The sequence below is a fragment of the Myxocyprinus asiaticus genome, chromosome 6 (assembly GCF_019703515.2).
Source record: "Myxocyprinus asiaticus isolate MX2 ecotype Aquarium Trade chromosome 6, UBuf_Myxa_2, whole genome shotgun sequence".
Classification (NCBI taxonomy): domain Eukaryota; kingdom Metazoa; phylum Chordata; class Actinopteri; order Cypriniformes; family Catostomidae; genus Myxocyprinus; species Myxocyprinus asiaticus.
Genome location: NC_059349.1, coordinates 40,901,996 through 40,925,063, shown reverse-complemented (window position 1 = coordinate 40,925,063; position 23,068 = coordinate 40,901,996).

Sequence of the window (23,068 nt, the reverse complement as noted above, 5' to 3'; positions counted from 1 at the left end):
AATAAAAAAGTGTGGAATGATAGATAGTCATTGAGGGAGAGATGCATTAGGCTGTAGGTATACAGTCCACTTAGTCCTCAACTCCTTAACTTTTCAAAACAGTCCCAAAACAAGCATGCAGTGGAAAAGAATGACAAAATGGAAGATTACTGTAATGGCTTATAGCTTTTTGATGTTGGCGTCGTCTTTGGCAGACATTTCAAATACGTTCCTGGTCGCCATTGAAATCCATTAGGCCTGCTGGAGTAGCATTACTTTGAGTGTGTGCGGTGTCACGTCATGGCTGCCATCACTTTAAAACACCACAGAGTATCACAGAACTGCAGTCTGCCTTTGAATCTAATCCTCTGACAACACTAGACTAATGGCATGTCTGATTGCTAATGCGAGGGAATGAACGCAATTCTACAAATGTGATAGCATCTCAATGGAGTGCTTCATCCTAACAGCAGGATTAGCGTCAGTGTGTGATCATAGTGAAATCCCTGTGTCGGCACGTTTAGAGGGGAATGACTGTGCTACAGGTGTTGGACAGAGATGCAGGAGGAATGAAAGGGTGTGTGTTTGTATGTAAGAGTGACACCAGGTATTAGCGTAGTGACTGCTCAGTAAACCTCTGTGGCGGCGACTAGGCGGAACGCTTTAGCACAGGTGTGCCTGAGCTTTGACAACAGTGCAGGTGAACAAAACACACACATGCCACTCTTAAAGTTGTACAAATTTACTTGTGGGGACCTCCCATGCACTTGTATTGTGCTTAAAGGGGACATGAAATGCTCTTTTTTTTAATAGTTTTATTATCTTCCCTGAGGTCTACTGATAATATTATTATTTTTTTTTATTTTTTTGGGTGGGATTTTTCCCCTTTTCCTCCCAATTTGGAATGCCCAATTCCCAATGCGCTCTAAGTCCTTGTGGTGGCGTAGTGATTCGCTCAGTCCGGGTGGCGGAGGACGAATCCCAGTTGCCTCCACGTCTGAGACAGTCAACCCGCGCATCTTATCACATGGCTTGTTGAGCGCGTTGCCACGGAGACATAGCGCGTGTGGAGGCTTCACGCCATCCACCGCGGCAACCACGCTCAATTCACCATGCGCCCCACCGAGAACAAACCACATTATAGCGACCACGAGGAGGTTACCCCATGTGACTCTACCCTCCCTAGCAACCGGGCCAATTTGGTTGCTTAGGAGACCTGGCTGGAGTCACTCAGCATGCCCTGGGATTCGAACTAGCGAACTAGCGAACTCCAGGGGTGGTAGCCAGCGTATTTTACCACTGAGCTACCCAGGCCCCTACTGATAATATTATTAAGGTTTTTTTTTTTTTTTTTTTTTTTTTGCACCAAAACCATAATTTTGTAATATATGATAATTTTTCACACTGTCTCTGGCACTCTGTCTGAAATGCTCAGTTTTGGCCTAAGCGCCATCTTAAAACTTCAACGTAAATGCCCACTTTTACGACTGGCTAACATCGTACTGCCCCTCGAAATCAGCCATATTTTAAACTCAATCGGAAGAGAATGAACAAGCACCAAAACATTATAAAACTACATTTCAGGGTTTACACATAATGCACACCCAACACATTGCATCAGATTATATTAAACTGTTCATCTCAAGCACAACTCTTAACACACAGCACCATAAACTATCAAACAGTCATGACATTTGAAGTTTTCATGAATGAAACAGTTTACTTATGTCTTTGATAGAGTTCAAGTGTTTTTAACTGCCCCATTCTTGATGACTGGTTCACAAGCATGATTTTTAGTAGGCACTGATGTTTTTTCACTGTAGAGGCAGTCATGAATTAATGTACCCCTGGTGCCGTAGGGTAGTCCCAGAGGTAGAGAACGAGGCGTTTTTGCAGCTTGGTTTAAATAAATGCTTTATTGAATTGGGGATTAAGTTTTGAGTTCTGAAATTTACAGTGTATTTTTATAGTAGAAAGACCTCTTATATGTCAAAATATCAAGGAAAATTATATTCCTCATGACATGACCCCTTTAAAGTAAGCTAATGCTAATGACTACATCCTACTACACCCTGTTCTTAAACTCACCCCTAGACACCTTTTAGTATTTTTAGATATTAATTAAAACATGTTTCATGCACAAATCTTTTTTACTAGTTAGGGCCTGTTTTTAGAGGTTTTGTATAAGGACACTGTCAAATATATGGCCCTCATTTAGCAAAACTGGTAAAATGCAATGAGCAAATTGTTTCACTCAGAGGCCAAACTGTAGTGTATTCTGAATCACGATGGCACCAAATGAAGTGTACTGGGCCTCACACAAGACACCGAAGTATGTGGGGATTTTTTATCACACTTCACTTAAGGTGTATGTGTGTGTGATTATTAATATCAAACGGCCCCTCCCTCCATCCTCGGGGCACCAGCTAAGGAGTTTCACCTTAACAGTAAAATAAATATGTAAATTGGAGGGAGTTGTTTATCTGATTAATCTGAAAGATTCGTACAAAACTATAAAATGGTATTAATATGCTAAAAGAATAATATAAATGAATAGGTAAATAAAAGTGCATAGGATAGAAAGATGCAAGAGGTTGAACTGGATGAAGAATATGACTATTATCTTATGGAAAGATACATTGCTGTTTCTCTGTTAATTAATAAGGTGAAAACCTTATTTCTACTTAAATAACTGATAGTATACACTAATGCCAAGGTCTCTGGAAAGAGGTTTAGTAATGATATTTACATTCTCCTTGATCAATTAATGAGTTCGATGATAGCGACATCTTCCACTGGGGCTTAGAGCCACGTTACAGTGGGGAAGGAGCTGGATTCCATTTTAACAGCCTTGGACACGAAGGAGCTGAGGACTGCTGATCTCCTGGAAGCACAGAGAGGGTTCTTGCCATCTGAAACATGTAGATATACAGCCTTTATGTTGGTGCAAGATTCATCATCTGGAACACAGAGATGCACGAAACTTGAAGAGAGGGTTTGCTCGTCAGATCTAAACCTTGTTGCTGTAGTTATCTCCCTGGTATAGGGATTCTGAACTTGGCATTGCAATAGTCTGTTGTAGTGAGATTTGGTCTCTCAGATGGACACTAAGAATGTTGGATGAGCTGTTGTCCTCTCTCTCATGGAGAGAGACTTAGCATGTTGGATGGTTTGAATTCTGTTAACGACCCTCTGAACAGGTACTTAGGACGCTGATTATCATTCTGTTATTGCTCCCAAACTCGAACAGCTAGGAACTCAAAACATTGATCATTATTCTGTTATTGCCTCTCTCTCATAGATTGATACAAGAACAAAGGTGTGGCTGTTGTAAGGATGCATTATACCTTCCTGATGAGGAGGAGATTTCAGTTTGGTGCTTCTTGTTTCAGCGTTATGATTGGCTGCAAACATTGGAGACACAGTGTGGCTCACCTTCCCTTCTCTGTGTGGAACATTTGCATATTTTAAAGCACATAATTAGACCAATGTCTTTAAAGTCTCATCTATGCATTGTTCCTTTTTCAAACTTCTTCAAAAATACTCTTGGCATTTTTCTTAAGATATAGAGACCAAACATGATATTGAAAGATTAAATATTTTGCATGCATTCATATATACCTTAATAGTTCAAGTTATGTGAACTATTGTGTTAATCAAACAACTACAATTTACATAAACAGTTCTGTGAACAAACATGGAGTAGATGTTTTGCAATTGAAGTCCATTTTAGGAGTAAAGTTTGTGTGTAAAAATGTGTCTTTTTGGCTTCTTTTTTTTTTTCTTTTTTTTTCTCAGCCTTTTCTAACACACAGGACGTAAACGCTGCCTCTGGAATTTTTATGACCATCTTAGCTAGGATGGGGTTTCAGATTTTGGTGCTGGAAAATCAGTCATGAACCAATGAGAAGTCTCTTTCCATGTGTAGGTCCTTACTTCCTTGTGAGGGGTGTATGGCAGTTGTCTGAGCAGATTATCTGATGACTGTGCTTGACATTTGTTTGTGTTGGTCCTGCCATGATGCAATCAAAATGGAGCCACTCTTCTTTGCCTTGAAAGTTAGGGAGGGGCTCTGCCATAAACTGGCTCCTGGAATGTCATCTGGTCCAATTGTTCACCACAGCAGTGAGTATTATTTTATGAAATTCCCACTGACACACATAAATATACTGTAATAAACAGGAGTGTCTTTTTGTCACGTTTTTCCTTATTACTTCCTGTAACATACATATAACACAGACAATGACATAATGTAACTTACAGCAGACTATCCCCATTCAAACGCACCCAAACACAACATAATATGATAAGTAGATCTTGAAATATTCCTCAAAGAGTGTACATGGAAAGACAATGCACAAAAGGGAGCTCAACACACGTTAAATATAATTTCAAAATGTTTATGAAAAATTCACATGTTTGTTCAGGTCAAATGGAGTAATCAATTAAAAAACTTCTTGAAATATGTGAATCAAAACTTACATGAAAAATACATTAAAAATATCTTTTTTTTTAAACACGACATTTTTTATGTCATTAAATCTTTCTTTTTCATTATTAAAATGCTATAAATGTTTCTCATAAATGTATGAAACCAACATGGACACAAAGATTGACACGTTTTAAACTAGATATTTAATATTATGTTTGCCAACAACCCAGAGAGCAATGAATCATCTACCTTTAGTAACACAGAATCAAATTTACTTTGTAATTTACTTTTTGTAAATGAACTTAACTTCTCAGCCATGAAGATGCCATGCAGAGGTAAGCGGCTGTTTATATACGCTTACCCTGGTGATGTGATTGGTCAGATTAAATGACCTTGCTCCTCCCGAACCTAGTTTATAAAACTCCATTAATACATTTGTTACTACATTACATAATTTTTTTGATGCAAGATTAAAAGACAACATTTGATAGTACACCTCAAATGATTAGCATGTTACCAATAATACATTACCATAAATTGGGCATGCTTATATAAATATAATACAAGCATTATGAGACTTTTTTATTTTTTTATTGTTATGATTATTTTAATCATTTCACTAGTGTTTTTTGTCCATACTAAACATTTAAGCTTAGCTGATCCAAGATATGTTGGAAGATTCTTAAGTGAGTGTCCAGTGATCCTCCACACCTCATCAGGATGTGTTATTTTAGCAGGTCAAGATTCTGGATTGGCCGCACTACAGTAGCTTGTGTGTTACTGACAAATCAGACTTCCCCCTAGGGGGTCTGCATGCTCTGATACCAGTAATATTGAGCATGTAGGGCTAACTGCTAACAACCATGCAGCTCCCAGCCACACATATGCACTCACACACACTGCCCTCTCCTGCGCAGTCATCAAACAGCTCCTTGGACAAACAAATGGAGAGATTTTGAATATGTTACTGCTAATCTGTAGTCCCTCATTCCAGCCACCATGGACTTTTTTAATAAAAGCATAAAAGGATCCCCATGAGCCAAAGAGAGAGAGAGAGAGAGAGAGAGAGAGAGAGAGAGAGAGAGAGAGAGAGAGAGAGATCACTCTAATGCTTATCATTGAGACTGTTTGCAACCAGGGGATAAAATGGCAATAAACAAAAGGTGCGGCAGAAGCCAGCATGGTTATAATATGCACAATTATTTACATGTCTATCTTTGCTTGGCAGACTCCCACCAGAACTCGGATGCATTCTCACATTCTCTGCTCTCACAGGGTGTGAAGTTTCTAGATGGTTACACACACATACACGGTCTGATTCCTGTGCTACTTGAGTGTGTCTTCGAGCAGGAGGTTTGACTGTGTGATTGGTTTGGATAGAGATGTTTGCACTCCCTGGAGAAGGCCCAGCAAGGAGTGACTGATAATCTTTTGGAATCACAGGAACACTGTCCCAGAAACATACAGAGAAAGAGCATGTAAGACAGACTCATGTATTGATGGTTGTTTGTCTCATGGATGCAACATAAACAACTAGATTTTTACACTTTCTGAAGAAAATCTGAGTGGCGCCTACCCATGCAAAACTTTCCACCATGATACTAGCTCCGAAGTTGCTCATCGTTGGTATATGCCCTAGCTGAAGTTATCAGTTCACTTTACTTCAACTTTGTTTAAAATTTTTGTTTAGTAATGGAATTCCTTGTGAGCAACTGCACTATCCGTGATCCAGCAGAGAGAGAACCACCAATCAGAGAGCCGTGGCCAACAAGCCTGCCAAACAACTCCATCAGCAGCCAACCGTGCACTTCCAGTCTCCCTACACCCTCAAACTACAGTACATAATAATTATATACAATATTTGTATATATCAGAATATTTTGCAGTAAACTAAAAATATATTGTTTCTATACATATAATCAATAACCTAAAATCAATAGTTTTATATATTTCCATAATTTTTTTTTATTCAATTACGTCATTGTAGTTTGTGCCCTCGTGAAAGAAGTACTCAGTCTTGTACCTTTGTCAGATTTTCAAATACTTTTTGCTTTTAATCAAAGTTTGTTATGTTGTGATTCACCTCGGAGCTAGCTGGTTTGGTTCATGGATAAGACCTCTTTAATGAAGGGAAAAAATACTTCGGAAGCCAGAGGGCTAGAAAAAGTGGGCGGACACTGTTGCGCTCTATGGGCACCCCAACGTCTCTGTAATATTCTGATCCCTAGATACAGTATGGCTCACAATTCTCATTCAATGTAAGTTTATGGGATTTTTTTGCCCATTTTATCACCTAAAGGCAAAAATCGTTAGTATGATTACTAAAAGTACACCTGTCTTCAACAAGCCACACAATTTGAGGTATCATTCATGTTCATAGCACAAGTATGAGCAATAGTAATAATGATAGCAACCATCACTAATAAGACAGCAAATAAAATGGATACACACCTATACAGGAGTTGAAAACTTACTGTATGTGTGTGTGAGAGACAGAAAGATTGGGCAAGAGAGAAATGGAAAAAAGAAAGATGAGATTATGAATTTGGTCCAGGAAAGTTTATATAATATAAACACAACCACTTTGCTGGGTTGACTTTGACATTGTTAGAGCAGAAAGATCGAATTCTCCTTTTCCCTACTAATAAACATTATACATTCCTGTCTCTTCACTGTCTATTCTTTCTTTTCATTCTCTCTATGCAGACATGACACAAATAGGTCTGGAATGTTCCCCTCCGTGGATTTCACCTTGATTGGGTGTAATGACAGCATGTGTAGCCACGAGTGCCCTTGGCGAGCTCCCTCAGCAGCTGAGGTTGTCCACATGTACCACATGCACCTCGGTACTTCTTCAAAAAACGTGGTTTGGCTCACCTCTGATTACCAGGAATCTCTTGCTGAGTTCAAAATAAGAGGACCAAGGCTGACACCACAAGCTTGTCTTCAGAAAATCCATGTCAAGGAATCAGATAAATAGGTGCTAATCAGCTGAGACCAGGAGACCAGGGTGCTGTCACAGGTCCTGATGGGTCTGAGTAACTGAGGATATGTGGACGCTAGACTTTCATCTTGCCAAAGCACCATGCAGAGTTTCAGGAGAGGAGATGTCGAATCTCATGAACTAGGTAGAATAAGAGATTACTGGATAGGTTAAATTTGATTTCTGGATAGGGATTATTTTGATTCCAACTTGATCACACAGGAAATCAACACGTAGCTTGCAAAAGTTCATGTACCCTGAGATCAACCCCATTCTGCCAAATTACTTACGCCATATCATTTTTTCATCAATTGAAGTGTGAACACACTTTTCCCCTAGTGCTACTGATAGCGCAAGCAACCTTCGTGACACAATTTCTGATCCCACGGTGACCAGGAAGAAACCATGTTCACATAAACAATGGTGAGTATGATTCGGTGGTTGCATTTTTTCTCTAAAATGTAAGTTTTACTGCACTGATGGTTAAGTTTAGGGTTGGGGTCTGGGTTAAGGTTAGAGTTTATAAAATATGTGTTCGCTTTGGTGAACCTCTTTGGTCATTTCACCTGGAAACTGGAGTTCACATGTGCCAATACATTCAACAATACTTTCTGCTTCGGCCACTGTTCAGCAGTGATTCTATTTTTGGAAGGCACAGACAGATTTCAGCAGCAACACTTTTGACCTACTGTCGCCAAATTCTGAGTGCAATCAGTCTGTTGTTGATTTGCCAATTAAACATCTAGATCAATTTGTGAAGTGGTTTGACCAATTCATTAAAAAGAACCAACTCAAAGATTCACACAAAAATCCAACAGCACTACTGTATATCTTGCTTAACTCAGTACAAGCTCTACCCAAGAGCAATATCTAGCCAATAAAATATTTTAGAGCACATCAAAGTAAGAATAAAAATAACTTTTCACTACTGAATTTTCCATGACATTTAAAATTGTATTACATTTCATGACTCTTCTAGACCAGGAGGAAAACATTTTTTAAAAATCCCTAACATGTCCAGGTTTTACATGACCATGGGGAGCTCTGCAAAAATTTAAAATATGTATAATATAATATAATATAATATAATATAATATAATATAATATAATATAATATAATCAGAATGCACATTCAAAAGTAATAATTGCTGTAAAGAACAGAAATTATGCCTTTGATAATACAGAATCTGGATCTTTTAATTGAAAGGTAGAACAACCTTTTTATATTTATATATTTTATACAATTATATTTTTATATAAACTCCTGTTTATATTTCAGCAAGTGGACTGTATCTACACTGCAAATTCTTGCATAAATCTATAGGTTATACAGCACACCTATGGTGACCACCTCTAATGGCCACATTAAATGACTCTCCGCTGGGCTTTTGCAGTTCCTGTCAGGTTGGGTTTGAAGGCCATTGTGTGTGTCATGTGTATTGTTGATGTACTGGACAAGTTTAAGTCATGCTATGAGGCTGTTTGGCAGCCACACACACATTATTTTTCATAACGACTAGGACAATGTTCATTAAGACCATTGTCATTTAATATGCGAAGATGAGTGGGTGGTAGTACCTTTCAGACACAAACACTGACACTTCAAAGCCGCAGTGTCACTTAGACACCAACAAGAAGTGTTGCCATAACAACCACCTGTCCCATGTTTCCCTCCCAGCCCTATGCCATAGATGTTTACCATCCCTGCTGTGAGGTCAGTCTTGTTTCTGGAACATGGCAGCTGGTTTTTTACTTGTTCAAGGTGGTGTACTGGCTCTAACCAAGTTAACCAAGATGCTCTACTACTTTAGGTCTAAACTTGGTTTCCAGCTAATTAATCATCTAGTCCAACCTCCCTGCTGACAAAAAGAAAAGCTTTTGCTCAGCAAAGCATGTGCTTTGCTGGTTTAACTGTGTTGGTAGCTGGTCTCCCAGCTTGACCAGTTAAAAAAGTGTCCAAAAGCTCCTAAACCAGCCAACAGACCAACCTTATCTAAGACCAACAAACCATCTTAGGCTTATTTAAGCTGTTTTTTGGGGGGTTTTTCCAGCAGGGTTGGCCAACTAGAGAGAAAATAGGAGACATCAAAACACCCAACACGTGATGGTAGGGCAGCACATTTCCTGGGTTTCTCCCTCCTCACATCTTTTGAACCTAGAAGCAAGCAGAGTTAGAGAATTCCTTGGAGGATGGAGAAAGCTAGTGAGACCTCTGCAAAATAGACAGGAGCTTCTCACTGCCAGAAAGCACAACATCCTCCTACCCATCAGCATTTTCTCTATCTCTGTTGATGTCTTAATGCAGTCCAGACTCACTCCACTGAGACTCCCCACAATGAAGTCACAAAGAGTCAGAGTCCATGCATCCATTTCATATTCGCACTCAAAACACCCAGACACGTCCCTTATTTATGACTGACATCAAGAGGAGGACACGGGGTGAGAGGGAGTGAGAAAGCAATAGTGAATGAAAGGGTTTCTATAGGAGAAAGAGGAAGGAAGAAACACATAGAAAGAGCTGAGAGACAAACAGGAGTTGCTCTTTGAAGTCGTTTGATGTGCCATGAGGATTGTAATGCTCAGGGCTGATATATTTTGAAGCAAAGCTTGGGAGCTTGGAACGAGAGAGACAGAGTATGCAAAGAAGAGATAGAGACAGAGTGAAGGCTTTATTGTGTGGGAGACATGCGCAATGACCTGGTCCAGTCAGCTGCTTGATGCGCAAGCTGATGAAACTGCTGTTTCTGCTTGTGCCATTTATCCACTACTGAGGGCCACTCACCTCTACAAACACACACACACACACACACACACACACACACATACACACACACACACACACACACACACACAAGCATGTTGGTGCAGCTATCATTATGAGGACTCTCCACAGACATAATAATTTTTATACTGTACGAACTATAGATTCTATCCCCTAACCCTAACCCTACCCCTAAACCTAACCCTCACAAAAAACTTTCTGCATTTTTACATTTTCAATAAAACATCGTTTAGTGTGTTTTTTAAGCAATTTGAATAATGGGGACACTAGAAATGTCCTCATAAACCACATTTATAGCATAATACCCTTGTAATTACCAGTTTGTAACCTAAAAAAAATTTCCTCATAAACCACTTAACCCCCCCCCCCCCCCCACACACACACATAAACACATGTACACACAAAAAATTAAGGTGCTGAGACTGATGTACGCACATATATGACATCAATTATCACCAAATTGAATACATTAAAACAACTCAGCCAATAATTAGTGGTGTGTGCTAAGGCAAGCATCACTATCACTATTGCTCATACTTAAGTATAACAAATCATTGCCTAACTTGTCCCAGACCATTTGTGCTACAGACATGAATAATACCTCAAATTGTGGGGCTTGATGAGGAGAGTTGTGCTATTACTTTTCTAAGTGATCAAACTTGCAATTTTCGCCTGGTGGATAATAAAACTGCCAACAAAATTCCCAAAGACTTAACTTGAAGGAGAGATCAAAGCCATATTTAGGGTGATTTATTTTCACCTTAGCCAGAAAGCAACTATCCAGAACACCCTAGCAACCACCTACAGCACTCTAGCAACTATATAGGAATGAACTAAAAAAAACATTCACAACACCTTAGCAATGCATAGCAACCATCCACAACACTCTAGGAACCGTAAAGAATGCACTAAAAACCTTTTGGAACACCACAGCAATGCATAGCATCACCCTGGCAACCATCACCAGCACTAGTAACCGTAATGGAAAGCACTAAAACTTATTCAAAACACCACAGCAATGCATAGCAACACCCTGACAACCATCCACAACACTAGCAACCGTAATAGAAAGCACTAAAACTTATTCAGAACACCTTAGCAATGAATAGCATAACCCTGGAAAACATCCACAACATTCTAGCAGTTGCATAGGAATGCACTAAAAACCTTTCAGATTACCTGAGAAATGCATAGCAACACTCTGGCAACTATCCACAACACTCCACTCTGGGAACCAAACAGGAATTAACTAAAAAATATTCAGAACACCAAAGCAATGAATAGCATCACCCTGGCAACCATCCACAACACTCTAGCAACTGCAAAGGAATGCACTACAAACCATTTGGAACACTACAGTAATGCATAGCACCACCCTGGCAGCCATCCAGAGCACTCTAGCAACTGTAAAGGAACACACTGAAAACCATTCAGAACACCTAAGCAATGAATAGCATCACCCTGGCAACCATCCACAACACTCTAGCAACTGTAAAGGAATGCACTAAAAACCATTTAGAACCCTACAGCAGTGCATAGCACCACCTTGGCAACCATCCACAGCACTTTAACAACTGTAAAGGAATGCACTGAAAACCATTCAGACCACCTTAGCAATGCTTAGCAATGCCCTATCAACCATCCACAACACTCTAGCAACCGTATAGGAATGTACTAAAAACCTTTCAGAACACCTTAGAAAAGCATAGCAATGTCCTGGCAACCATCCACAAGACTAGCAACCACATAGAAACACACTAAAAAACCTTCAGAACACATTAGCAATGCATAGCCATGCCCTGGCTACCATCCATTACACTCTAGCAACTGTAAAGCAATGTACTAAAAACCATTTAGAACACCACAGCATTGCATAGCACTGCCCTGGCAACCACCCACAACAACCTAGCAACCGAAAAAACACTGAAAACCATTCAGAACACTTTAGCAATGCATAAAAACACCCTGGCCATCATCCTCAGCAACAGTGACATGCACAGACCTTAGCAGGGACAGGGGCAGAAGGATAAAAAATAATTTTTTTTCTGTTTGTTTGTTTGTTTGTTTTTGTTTTTTTATGAGTAGTAATTATAAATACTAATATCTTTGCTTTGCTTTTTGAGTATTTAACCCTGCTGCCCCTGTTCTGTGCACGTCAGTGCTCAGCAACACTTTAGCATCACCCGGCATGTTTTGAATGGGCAAGCAAAACTCACTTTTTATTCAGAGAATGTAAAAATCTGGTCTAATGCTCAGTCTATGTGCTTTAGTTCTCTGTAATGCACGGTTGAAGGTACTGTATATAAGGTGAGACCTGCCTTACTTTCACACACTGATGGATATAAATGGACCATATGTTTATGTAACACATCATTGATCTAATCTCGGTTCAGCCAATGTGAATTGAAGCTGTTCACATCCAGTTTATGGCCTGCTCCACACCTTCCCAAACTTCCCCTTCCCACACACACTTAAGGTTCAGAGTACAAAGCCCAATGTCCCTCCCACACACAAACACACACACACACTGAGACACTCACATATGGAAATCTGTGTCAGTATACCAACAGTAGCTCTTCAGAAGAGAGAGGGAGAGAAATAGTGTTGAGAGGGAGTGAAAGCTATGCATTATCTGCTTGTGTTGAAACAAAGGTGAGATTTGATATGCAGAGTGATTGTTGACCTTCTAATCCTGAGATCTTCTCCAGGGACCCACCCACAAAAAAAATCTCAGAAGATCGTTATCCTTCAAACAATGCACAGACTTACATTACAGACACAACGATAAGGGCTATTAACTGTACAACAATAACAAGTGTATATGCACACATAATTGTTAAGCCACTTCCATTCCACCATAAAGAAGGAGGGGTTGCTATTCAGAAGAGAAAAACCAAATAGCAAAGTGTAAAACTCTCATGAAAAATGGAATAAGGGGCAGGACTACCACCATGGTAGTCCTAATAATGCCAGCGAGTTTGAGAACATAAGAGATAAACACATGGTGGCAGTTTTCCTTCCTGTGAATTAAAACCAAAACTAAATTTCAGCTTTGATTTAAGGTTTTAGGATATAAAGTTGCATGACATTTTTCATTACTGTATATTTCTTTGGCATCACGCTTGAAACTGGAAAGAAAACAAAACCATATTTATTTTATTGTTAAGCATAAAAATGTGAATAAATCAGGGCAATGTTGTTTGACAACATTAAACATCTACTACAATAAAAACTAGATAGAAAGATAGATAGTCTGAAGGTCTGTGCTGAGTTTGGTGGATGTAGCTTGAAAGCTCTAGGAGGAGTTACAGCTTTGTCAAGCCAACATATTGAAACCTCACAAAAATGGAAATTAAATGGGGTTTAGAATACATTTTCTTTTCTTTTTTCTTTTTGTCCTCTAAGCAGCCACATATTTAGATTTGTCAAATTTTTGCTTAGATCAAAACCTTTAATCTTAATTAAAATCTGGACAACAGCACAAATGGAACTGAAACCTTTTACCCAACAGAGGAATTTTTAACTGATTAAGTTCCTCCTCATCATCTGGCTTTTTCATCTTTTCTTTCTGTTTGGCAATCAGATGTAGATTTTCATTTTAGAAGAGACCCCACACATTTACCATAGTGCTCAAATACAGACCATACAAACCTTGATTCAGGCTTTTTACTCAATTTAAAACAATTTATCTCATTCTCTCTTTCCTCATATGCACACATTCAATTGGTCCCTTGGGGTCACATCGAGCAGAAATCCCCTTTAAATGTCCTCTGCTCAGGACAAAGAGCTTTATTTACTGTTAACAAGGAGGAACAATGGACACAAACAATGGAGAACAGCAACCTGCTGTTCCTCGAAGACAGGTCCATTGCCCATGCAGACCAAAACCCCATTGCACCATACACAAAGAGTGACCCAGGGGTTATCTTGGAGCATGTGCAGAGGTGGGATAGAGTGAACGTATATGGGTGAGTAAGTTTTCAGGGGTGCATTTCTAATCAAATATTGGGTTAATGACAAGTCTTTCCCATTTTAATCAAAACCCGCATCTTTTTACAGAAAGGTGGTATCAGGTGGAAAGACTGACAGCTGACCGAACTGGAGACGGAGTATTAAATTGAGATTTTGGAACTTTGGATTGATTGATGATATTATTCCTTTGCAAATTGGGATTTGCAGGGGAAGCCAGAGGCACCACTGAAATTACTTCTTTCAAACAGTCCACTGTGCATTCCATTTCAGTCCATCATAAACCACAGATGTGAAGCAGACCATTAAGTGTATGTATGTGTGTGCTGCGTATTGACGTCCTGTCTGCCTAATCACATTCTTAAGGCTCTCATCGTGTTTTCCCTGGCTGTGATGATCTGTTCCGAGCAGCACCAATGACCTTGGCTTTGGCCTTGTTTCAGACCCCACTGTGACTGATTGCTCAGCATTGAAATTAACAAAGTGAAGAACTGGGCACAGTCTGGATCACATGATTCAAGTCTGCCCTGTGGTTCAGCATGCCAGTGATAGCTGATTTATTGATTCCATTCACATGACACCCAGCACACTCTTGGGGCTATCCTTGGGGGATTGTGAGCAGGATTAAACACAGGGAACTGGAATATTAATAAGCCTTGAGTTTGCTCTGCAATGGAATTCATGCATCCCAACAATGCAGATATTCCAGGGTCAAACTGAAAAAAAGGAAATAGATGGAAATATAGGCAGATGCTCTCAGATACCTCAGATATTCAAAATTTTCAGCTAAAATCTGCAGGAACTATCCGGCTCTCGAACCATCATTTTGTGGCCAACTTGATGTTGTCATCATATTAAATTATTTTATGTTCGTGAATTTTGAGGGGTTAATTATTTGCGGTAATTTTCCATTTTTAATTCAATTTTAAATTTTTAAGTCTCGAAAAATTGCTGTCCGAAATTGCAAAGGGATGTAAAGAATTAATTAAATAAAGGCATGAATATAAATCTAATTATAGGCTACTTTATAACATGAGTGCAACATCAGGCTGCACGTGCGTTAATAGTTTGTGCGTGTTCCCTCAAATATGCGCTCGTCTGTTTCCCACTCTCACATCCACAGCGCAAATTAACCCGTTTAAACAGTTCAAAATAAATTAGCTAGTTGCTCAAAATAATAACAGAAAAAAGTGTATTCTGACACAAACTGCGTACAGCTTTACAGCTGCAGGCGCCAATGTCTCGCAATAACGGCGATGAGATGTCTTCTCCCAAATGCTTCATTATTAGCAATTTGCATCACTAACTTAAAGAAAACCCTTAAAGAGGGTAAGGTAGTAATTATTTCTCAATTAAGCATTTTGGAGCTAGTATTGGATATATCTGTCTTGTATTTGAGGGTATCACTAGTGTGAGTGTGTTTTTGTCAGTGTTGGGTAAGTTACTCTAAAAACGTAATTAATTACTAACTATTTATTACATCTTCTACAGTGTAATTAGATTACTGTACTAATTACTCTGTCTGAAAAGTAATTGCATTACTTATTACTAATTACTTTCTAAAACCCTTATCAACCTTGACCAAATGAAAAATATAAGGATAGACATGAAATTGTTCTTTTAATTCTTTCAAATAAATCATATAAAATCAAATTATTCATGAACTGGCCAAAGAATTTAAGGGAGCTGTGTTAAATTAGAAAACATATTTTAAAATTAGATGTTAAATTTCAATTTTAAATTCACTATTGTTTTATATAGACTTGTTCTATAGTCTATACAGTATTTAACACAATTACATCAGAAGTAACTGTAATTAATTTACTGAAAAATTAAGAGTAATCCCTTTACTTTTTTCAATGAAAAAGTAATTTAATTACAGTAATTAATTATTTAGTAATGTATTACACCCAACACTGGTTTTGTGTGTGTGTGTGTGTGTGGGCGGGTTTGGGTGGTTTACGAGGACATTTTTTAGGTTACAAACTGGTAATTACAAGGGTATTTTGCTATAAATGTGGTTTATGAGGACATTTCTAGTGTCCTCATAAATCAAATTGCTTAAAAAACATACTAAACGATGTTTTATTGAAAATTAAAAAAGGCAGAACGTTTTTTTGTGAGGGTTAGGTTTAGGGGTAGGGATAGGGGATAGAATCTATAGTTCGTACAGTATAAAAATCATTATGTCTATGGAGAGCTCTAATAAGGATAGCCACACCAACGTGTGTGTGTGTATTCACTAGGTAGCCAGTGTGTCGTGATGATCTTTGACAGTTACAACAGAACTGATCATATGTGATTTATATATATGGCAATAAGTGTTGTAATTTTACAAAATTTTAATTATTGTAATTTTTAGTGTGAGGCATTTTGCTGCAGTATATCTTGTAACAGTATGGATCTTTGATTAAAAAACAAAAACAACAACAACAACAAATGGGAATAATAAATTATAGGCCTATAAATGATTGTTTATATATATATATATATATATTCAGTTTTTTTTTTCAAAGAACCACCCTTTTATATTAAGCAATATATCTATCTATATCTATATCTATCTATCTATCTATCTATATATATATAATATATATATATATATATATATATATATATATATATATATATATATATATATATATATATATATATATATATATATATATATATATATATATATATATATATACACACTACCGGTCAAAAGTTTTGAAACACTTCATTCTTTATAATATTTTTTTTTTTTTTTTTTTTTTTTTCACATTTTAGAATAATAGTAAAGGCATCAAAACCATGGAATAACATAAATGGAACTATGGGAATTATGTTGCGACTAAACAAAATCCAAAATAAATCAAAACTGTGTTATATTTTAGCATCTTCAAAGTAGTCACCCTTTGCCTAAAATTTGCAGACATGTACTCTTGACATTTTCTCAACCAACTTCTTGTGGTATCACCCTGGGATGCTTTTTTAACAGTATTGAAGGAGTTCCCATCTATGTTGGGCACTTACTGGCTGCTTTTCTTTATTATTTGGTCCAAGTCATCAATTTCAAAAATGTTTTTATTCTTTTTATTTTGTTTTTATTACATTTTAGTTTTATAATGAAAAAAATTAATATGGTTGCAAAATTATATTTTTGTCTACAAAACTAATTTCAAACATTTAAGCATACGCCTTCAGATCAAAAGATTTTTAAGATCATGAGAAACATTTCAGTCAAGTGTTTCAAAACTTTTGACTGGTAGTGTATATATAATGCATTTTATTTTATTCTTGTTAATTACATGTTTCCATGCTGTTTTAAAATAGTATGTTTAGTGTGGCCCTCGTGGTTAAAGGGATCCTGCTTTGCACCCCCTGGGCTTTGCAAAGTTGAGTACCCCTGGTGTAGTGGTACAGTATTTGTGCAGTGTGCAAGGAGAGATGGGTTACAATAAATTCTACACTCACTGAGCACTTTTTAGGAATGCTATGGTCCTAATAAATTCCCAATGTGGTCTTCTGCTGTTATAGCCCATCCGCCTCAAGGTTTGACGTGGTGTGCATTTTAAGATGATATTCTGCTCATTACAATTGGTGTGTTTATCTGAGTTACCGTAACCTTGCTGTGAGCTCGAACCTGTCTGGCCATTCTCCGTTGACCTCTCTCATCAACAAGGCATTTCCATCCGTAGAACTGCCGCTCACTGGATGGATTTTGTTTTTGGCACCATTCTGACTGTTGTGCATGAAAATCCCAGGAGATCAGCAGTTCACACACACAGATCAACAGAAATACTCAAACAAGCCTGTCTGGCACCAACAATCATGCCACGGTCGAAATCACTTTTTCCCCTATTCTGATGGTTGTTGTGAACATTAACTGATGCTTCTGACCCATATCTGCATTGCACTGCTGCCACATGATTGACAGGTGTTCCTAATAAAATGCTCAGTGCATGTATATTGTATAAAAATAAATATCAAATATAAATGTATATCTAAATATAAATAAAATAATTACTTATTTATAATTTCATTATTATTATTCATATATATATATATATATATATATATATATATATATATATATATATATATATATATATACACACACTATATTGCCAAATGTATTCGCTCACCCATCCAAATAATTGAATTCAGGTGTTCCAATCACTTCCATGGCCACAGGTGTATAAAATGAAGCACCTAGGCATGCAGACTGCTTCTACAAACATTTGTGAATGAATGGGCCACTCTCAGGAGCTCAGTGAATTCCATCGTGGTACTGTGATAGGATGCCACCTGTGCAACAAGTCCAGTCGTGAAATTTCCTCGCTACTAAATATTCCACAGTCAACTGTCAGTGGTATTATAACAAAGTGGAAGCGATTGGGAATGACAGCAACTCAGCCACGAAGTGGTAGGCCACGTAAAATGACAGAGTGGGGTCAGCGGATGCTGAGGCGCATAGTGCGCAGAGGTCGCCAACTTTCTGCAGAGTCAATCGCTACAGACCTCCAAAGTTCATGTGGCCTTCAGATTAGCTCAAGAACAGTGCGTAGAGAGCTTCATGGAATGGGTTTCCATGGCCGAGCAGCTGCATCCAAGCCATACATCACCAAGTGCAATGCAAAGCGTCGGATGCAGTGGTGTAAAGCAGGCCGCCACTGGACTCTAGAGCAGTGGAGACGCGTTCTCTGGAGTGACGAATCACGCTTCTCCATCTGGCAATCTGATGGACGAGTCTGGGTTTGGCAGTTGCCAGGAGAACAATACTTGTCTGACTGCATTGTGCCAACTGTGAAGTTTGGTGGAGGGGGGATTATGGTGTGGGGTTGTTTTTCAGGAGCTGGGCTTGGCCCCTTAGTTCCAATGAAAGGAACTCTGAATGCTTCAGCATACCAAGAGATTTTGGACAATTCCATGCTCCCAACTTTGTGGGAACAGTTTGGGGATGGCCCCTTCCTGTTCCAACACGACTGCGCACCAGTGCACAAAGCAAGGTCCATAAAGACATGGATGAGCGAGTTTGGTGTGGAAGAACTTGACTGGCCTGCACAGAGTCCTGACCTCAACCCGATAGAGCACCTTTGGGATGAATTAGAGCGAAGACTGCGAGCCAGGCCTTCTCGTCCAACATCAGTGTCTGACCTCACAAATGCGCTTCTGGAAGAATGGTCAAAAATTCCCATAAACACACTCCTAAACCTTGTGGAAATCCTTCCCAGAAGAGTTGAATCTGTTATAGCTGCAAAGGGTGGGCCGACGTCATATTAAACCCTATGGATTAAGAATGGGATGTCACTTAAGTTCATATGTGTCTAAAGGCAGATGAGCGAATACTTTTGGCAATATAGTGTATATATATATATATATATAATAATAAAAAAACAAATATATATATATATATATATATATATATATATATATATATATATATATATTTGTTTTTTATTATTATTATTATTATTTTATTATTAACCAAGCAAATTGAAACTGCATTTGAAGTTAAAAGCTAGTAATCAGCATCTGTTGTACGGAAAACTCATACACGTTTCGAGCAACATGAAGGTGGGTAGATAGTGACAAAATCTGAAATCTAAAGCAAATGATCTGCTGAAGTCGTGACTCAATTGGACGAACCAAATTCTGACATATGAATGGGTGATATCTGCCACAGTACTTTAAACAAACACTTTTACCTATACAACAATAGTGCAATCTCATCAAAGATACTTTTCTGGAAGTTGAATTCAAAATCTTCTTGGTTTAAACACCGTGCCCCTCAGTTTGAATGGGCACAATGCTCCTGCCTGCTGCAATTTCTTTTTTTGCTGATGAGTTTTTATTTACAGAAAACTTCAAAAAAACAGTTCAAGGAAACAAGGATTCTCTCCAGAAAACAGGTTGTCCCTGGCTCCCCATGTCTCATTTGTTCTCTGAACTGTACGATGAGTATCACAGACTGCTTCTCTTTTCTTTTCATTGCCATAGGTCTGGTGGGAACTCTGGTGAGAAGCACAGATGTTGAGCCATACCTCAGTCTTACTTTCAAAGTCGTCCCTCAGCCCCCGCCCTATCTTTCTCTCTCAAAACCCTCTCATACCCCTTGAGCGTCACTCTTTTCTTTCTTTCTGCCAAAATAAAACAGCATGCGTTCCTAACTCCCCAATTCCATGGATATTACCTTTCATGGGATTCTAAAATCTGGCAGTATCAATTCGGCCCTTGAGGATGGCAGCTAGTGCATGTAGACTGACCGCACCCCCTCCCAGACCTGAGTACAGCAACCCTGCTGAACAGAGAACAGTGAGTACTCTTAACAGAGCATGGACAGTGTGCATGGAGCAGCTGTAAACCAGTGGAAAATGCAGCAGTGGTGTTATACCGCTCTCCACACGACAAAGAAATATAAGTGGGAATATGAGCTCAATAGCCTAGTTTCCATCCACTTTTTGGGCTATTTTATTATCGACAAAGTGAAAATGCGTAAAAGAAAGTTTGGGAAATTTGACGTCTTCTGCCTGTTTCCATTCAAATGACCTTTTATCGATAAAAATGGTGTGCGTGATGACGTCATGCCTAAAAAAACATTTTGTCGCATAAGTTTTGGTTTATCGCTAAATAAATCTGCCAGTAAGCCGTTTCCAAACAGAAATGTGTGTATATTGCTAACTGTGTACCTTTCGCCTCCCAGATGTCCCTAATTTTTTTTCCTCCAAAATTTTGGTAAAATGGGGAGAGTATTGAGACAATTCATTGAAATTAGCCAGCTTACTGTCATTTTAATTTCACAAATTAATGCAATCAGAAGAGGAGGAATTGCAATCAAAAGAGAGCTGTTGCCCTTCTGATAGGACGCAGGTTGTCACTGGTTCTGACCCAAAAGCGAATCGTCATGGCCCTGATCAAGCTGGCAACCTGCACCAAGTAGTGGGGAAACTTTCAGTCTTATTATAAGGACCATCCATCGATGTGTATATGCTGTGTGCACAGCAATTAAAGAAATACTGATGTGGTGTAATATCGATGATACATTCCTGATATTCAATAGGCTATTTTGAACAATCATCTAATCTAAATCAGTGCAATCTCATCTGCATTATTTCCCACATATTTGTCCAGCAACTTTTAGTGACCAGCTGAAATAGATTGTCATCTAAAATTAATTTTAGTGTCATAATGCAATTTACATTTTCCGAAGAAGCTCAGCAGATGCGATCTGAGGTAAAGAGGGTTAGATTTAAAATATTCAAAAGTTTAAAAATGTTCAAAAGCTCCTTTTCTGAAAGTGAACTCAACATTAGACAAATAGTTATGATAGTTTAATCTTGAAAAAAGCGTAGAACATTCTGAGAATGTCATTCAAACCGACCTTTTTCGTCTACAGAACAGGGTAGGGCTAATTTAAGTTTGTGTAAAGAAAGGGCAATTGTATAGACCTAACAATATTGTTTTTTTAGTTTGGTAATTATTTATTTTATTTAATGCTTTATTCATTTGGTAGGCTAATTTATTTAATTTATTATTAAAATTTGCCTGCATTTTTTCAAAAGTAAGCTAAACAATAATTTTATAGAATTGGGCTATATATTAGTGTTCCAAAAAAGCACACTGATGCTTTTCTACTAGTATTATGTATTTATTATTATTTTAAAACATCTTTGTTTTGTTTTTTTGTTTTTTTGTTTTTGTATATGGGCTAATTCCATGACTGCCATCTATTATTTTGAATGGTGTGGAAAAGCAACTTTAACTAGATAAAAAAGTTTGTCAAGACAAACTTTGATGTTAGCTTGAGAAAGCTTAGCCTGAAAGTTTGAATTAGTTGTAAAAGCTTGAAGTTTGAAGGTTTTAAGTTTGAAGTAGTTACAAGTTTTAGTAGTTTTAAAAGTTTAAGTTTAAAGATTATAAGAACATTCAGTCTATCAGATAGATAGATAGATAGATAGATAGATAGATAGATAGATAGATAGATAACTCATTTGGTTGTTAGGCAGTTACCAAGGTGATACTAAAAATGCTACTTGCTACCCTGAGTCCAATGAATGAAACCAGAAGTCTTTATGTTGTTCTGGTGCAGGCATATGTGATGTGTTACTTGTTTGCTAGGATAACCCCATCTGGTTGCTATGCAGTTACCACAATTCTTCTCACAAGGCTTCTTGCTACCCTGAGTCAAATGAACAAAATCAGAAGTGTCTACAATGTTCTGGCACAGAAATATGTGATTTGTTACTTAGTTTCTAGGGAAACCTCATCTGGTTGCTAAGCAGTTACTAGGGTGATACTTATCAAGGCTCCTTGCCATCCTGAGTGAAATAAGTCAAACCGAAAGTCTCTATGATGTTCTGGTGTAGAGATATGTGATTTGTTGCTTGGTTGCTAGGGTAAACCCATCTGGTTGCTAGGCAGTTACCAAGGTGATACTTAACATTGCTCCTTGCCATCCTGAGTGAAATAATTCAACCCGGAATCTCTACGATGTTCTGGTGCAGAGATATGTGATTTGTTAATTGATAGCTAGGGTAACCACATCTGGTTGCTTGGCAGTTACCAAGGTGATACTCAAAAGGCTCCTTGCCATCCTGAGTGAAATAAGTCAACCTGGAAGTCTCTACCATGTTCTGGTGAAGAGATATGTGTTTTTTTTTACTTGGTTGCTAGGGTAACCCCATCTGGTTGCTAAGCATTTAGCAAAGTGATACTTAACATGGCTCCTTGCCATCCTGAGTGAAATAAGTCAACCCAGATGTTCTGGTGCAGAGATATGTGATTTGTTACTTTGTTGCTAGGTTAACCCCATCTGGTTGCTATGCAGTTAGTAGGGTGATACTTATCAAGCCTCCTTTCTATCCTGAGTGAAATAATTCAACCCGGAATTCTTTATGTTGTTCTGGTGCAGGCATATGTGATGTGTTACTTGTTTGCT